Raw genomic sequence first — 4,140 nt, 5'->3', positions numbered from 1 at the left:
AAAAAAAAAAAAAAAGAAAGTTTTAAATGTAGTGACTCCTTCCTGGCATGTTCACCTCGCCTCCCACTCCTCCCCCTGCTCCCCAGCCCTCCAGCTCCCAACAAGAATGGGGAACCTGGATCAAGAAGCAATGGAGGAGGAGAAATAAAGTTACTTGGTTTTGCCCATTGAGTTGTTGTTATAAACACCACACTTTCCTGCAGTAATTACAGTTTGGGGGGGAGATGTGCAAGAGAAACTCGGAGTGTTCAGGGAATGTGTGTTGAGAGAAGTGACCTAGTTTGGAACATCAGAGAGGGCTGCCTGGAGGAGGTGTTTAAGTGCAACTCTGGGAGATCATAGGAGTAAGTGGGCTGCAAAAGGAGGGCAGTGTCCCAGGAAGCGGGTGGCCCTTGCGTCTTCACCCCCTGTGAGGGCTCCACCAGGATCAGCTGCCCTAGTCTGTTGGCCACAGCCTGGAGAAATGTGATGTTCTCCCAGAGACCCAGGGGCCTGCTTGAAGGCCCTTTGCCAGAAAGACGCGGAGGTGCGAGAGAGCCTAGGTCGGAGCCTGTGGCCAGGCAGCCTGACGGCTTGTCCTCCTGGAGAATGCGGCCCCAGCGTCTCGGCTGGCCGCAGCCCCCAGCACCTCGAGTGGGCTCCCGGGTGCCTTTGCCTTCTGAGCAGGGCTGGGGCCGGGCGCCTCACAGCCCCCACACCCCCTCCAGTCCGTACGCAGTGCTGCTCAGCCAGGAGCCCGTGCGTGGTGTGGGCTGCCCCACTTAAGGGTCAGGGAAGGAGGCAATCGTGTACCCGTCTGCTGGGAGCTTGTGTGGAGGAGCCCATTAGTGGCCGCTGCTCGGTGCCGGCCTCAATTAGCCTGAGCAGGAGCAAAAGGCAGTAGGCAGAGTGGAGCTGAGGCTTCCTTTCCACGGTCCCCCCAGGGGCAGAGATAGCAATTAGAGGAGAAGTCAGCGAACAAGTCAAATAGAAAGCAGGAATTCAGTCTTCTCCTGGCTCCTGGTTTGGAGGGAAATGTTCTAGATCAGATTCAACACCACAGGACAGGAAGTTCTCGTTCACTGAAAGCATCTGGACTGAGGCTGAGAGCAAATGGACTGTCATTAAAGAGGTTAGAGCAGGGAAGCCGATTCTCAGAACGGCAGGGTAGGGGTGGGGTGGGAAGATGGCTGAGGGCTGCACTGGCCTCAGGCCTTCGGGGGGCGGGGGGCAGCCCTGCTGGGGAGCTTGGCTGGGAGAGCAGGGGAGAGGGAGCTCTGGAAAGGGAGCGGCCATGCTGATGCTTCATGTCGGGTGTGTGCAAGCCAAGGCCACGGCCCAGGCTTTCCTGAAAGAACAGAGACCCCTAAACAGACCTTCCAGAGGCCCATGGACATCTTAGAAACAGCAGCAGGCTGGGTCCTGGCTACTAGGGAATAATTTCCCCCTAAATCCTTTCCAAGATGCCTACCCCTCATAGAAGGTCCAGGGACAGGGCTGCCAGACAAAATGTAGGATGCCTGGTTAAATGTGCATTTCAGATAAGCAATACATAATTGCTCAATATAAGTCTATCCAAGCAATATGTGGGACTTACTTGTACTAAACAATTATTCATCCTTTATCTGAAATTCAAATCCCACTGGGTATTCTGTGTTTATATTTGCCAGATCTGGCTGACGTTTCAGGGGTTTTTCCAGGGAGCGGTGTGAGGGCCTGCACGCAGTCGTGGGGAAGCAGGCAGCCGCGTTCTGACTCCCAGCTCTCTCCCTGAGCCTATCCTGGGGGCGTGGGGACTGTGGGATGTAACCTAGGACTCTGGCTGTGGTCAGTGTGGGGAAATGCCTTCATCAGCTCTGTGTTCTAAGCTCAGACTGGCCAAGGAGGTTTGGGGGGAGGAGATGCTGAGGCAGGAGTAGAGGAGAGGCCCAAGCCCTTCCCCAGCCCGGCTGAACTGGAGGCAGAGCACCTTTGGGATTCCTCTGGCTCCTTGCTGGGTGGCTCTCACCTCCATGAGCTGGTCTGGACTCCCTCAGTTGGAGAGGGGGAGGTATTATTCCCAATCAGACTCCCTTTTACTCGGAACACTCAGCATCTATCACCAGGCTCTTACAAGCTCCCATAAGCAGTGACATTGGCCTTCCTGGCAGGGGGGGCCTGGCCTCCGGCCTCTAAATCTTATTTCCTGGAAACCCGGGAATCTTGTGGAGCAGGAATAGGATGGGATAAAAGGAAACATCAATATTCCAGCGCTCAGCCCCCGACACATTTAAAATGGGGGGAGCTGAGTGTTTCTGAGTGCCCTAGCTGGGGGGTGCTTGGAAACGTGTTCCTTCTCCTTGGCCTCCCACCTCCCGAGGGCTTCAGGTGAATCGGACAAAGGCTGAAATTCATGAACATAGGCCGTGGTGCTGGAGATATGGGCTTGGAGTGGGGCGGCTCCTCATCAGGCCTCTGGAGGAGACCCTCAAGAGGGCCGATGGTGCCAGGAAATCACAGACCTGCAGAGTTCATTATGGATCCTGTCGGGGTCTGCTCCAGACGCACTTGAACACATGTCTTTCCCCAGGGCCACTCCCCATGGTTCGTGCTCTGGGCTCTGGCCCATCTGGTGTTAAATGAACAAAACGACGGGACCACAGCATCTTCCTTAGGAGAAGATTCTGGAGGCTAAACGCCCTCAGCAGGATAGGTTTGCTCCTATCAGCCACTCATTGTGATTTTTTTTTTTTTTTTTTTTTGGCTACTTCATATCCTTTCCTGTCCCCAACCTGGATAAGCCTCTGCTGCTGCCTCTGGTCCAATTCCTAATCCCCAATTTCCTCCGAACTGCTAAAAATGGATGTCTTGCTGCAGTTGTTTGGGGTTAGCTGTACTTGGCTCCGGGGCCACCCCTGTACCTTCCACCCCACCTCCCTCAGCCCTCTGACCCCAGGCGTGTGGATGTTTTGGGTTTCCTGGGTGTGCCTGCAAGTTCTCCTGGGAACAGACCCGCCGCTTCCTTCCGTTTCCCTTTGCGCTCACAACACGGCTCCTTTCTCACAGGGCGTTTGACGTTCTTACGAGATGTCTTCTTGTCTTTCGATTTGAGCATCTTTCTCAAGTGCGTGCCCTCAGCTCCACTTTCTGTCCATTTCCATATCCTGCCTCAAATGGCCAGTTTGCTCTGGGCAGCCCCCCGGGGATCATCACTCATTCATCCTGACCACACATTCCCTGAGAACTATCGGATGGGGGTTGGGTCCTAGTTTTACTGACATTCAGGGTGTCTCTGAGAAAGCTGGATCTGGATGGAACAGAGAAGTCAAATTCTAGCGGCCGCCCCCACCCTCATGTTGTTGATTCTGGGGTGTCAGCCTAAATTGGGTGCTGAAATAATACTGGAAACGCGGTGGGGTACAGAGAGCTTACCCGACTGAGCCACCCAGGCGCCCTGGGCTACAGAGCGCTGTCTGGAGCTGACAAGAGCTTCCTGTAGGAAGTAGAAGCACACGGCCAGATACACTGATCATCTGCTCAGGGTCTCCAGTGAGACATGTTCAAGTAGCCACTGCTGACTGATCCCTCGGTCACCTTTTGGGGACGATGCCCAATTAGCTGCTGGCCTCTGGCTTTGCTATGTAGGGAGGGAGTGTGCATTTGGGTCCGGAGCTGGCGGAGAGGCTAGGCCGTGCCCTGGCCTTAGCTCTTAGCTCCTCCCCACGCAGCCCTTGCGGTTACCTCTAAGTGAGTCGAGAGCACGTATCAGTTCGAATGAGTGACAAATGATGAGTGCCTGGGGCACCTGTAGCTTTCTGCACATCCCTGGGGATTCCAGCGCCGCACTTCCTTGCTGGATCATCTCGGGCACCCCTTCTTCTCGGTTGTCTTTGCTAGGTCCAGGAGCCAGGCAGCCTTCCAGAGAAAATCCTCCTGTGCCTGGACGCCCTCACCCGCCTGCTCCACCCAGACGTGCCCCCACGTCTGCCTCCGTCCCAGCCAGCCCCAGCAGCTCCCCAAGCCGCGTGCCATCCGGCCCTCCCTAGGTCTTTGTAACCCTCTCCGGTGAAGGGCAGTGGGTGCCCTGGGGCCCTTGTGAGTTCTCTCTGGCAGCATGTGATGTGGCAGCCTGTCCCTCCATTTAAAACCTCTCATTCAGTAAACGTGTCTTTTTTTTTTTTT

Source organism: Hyaena hyaena, unplaced genomic scaffold, assembly GCF_003009895.1.
Source record: "Hyaena hyaena isolate Hyena2069 unplaced genomic scaffold, ASM300989v1 scaffold_37, whole genome shotgun sequence".
Taxonomy (NCBI): Eukaryota; Metazoa; Chordata; class Mammalia; order Carnivora; family Hyaenidae; genus Hyaena; species Hyaena hyaena.
Note: the sequence above shows the minus strand (reverse complement) of the source record.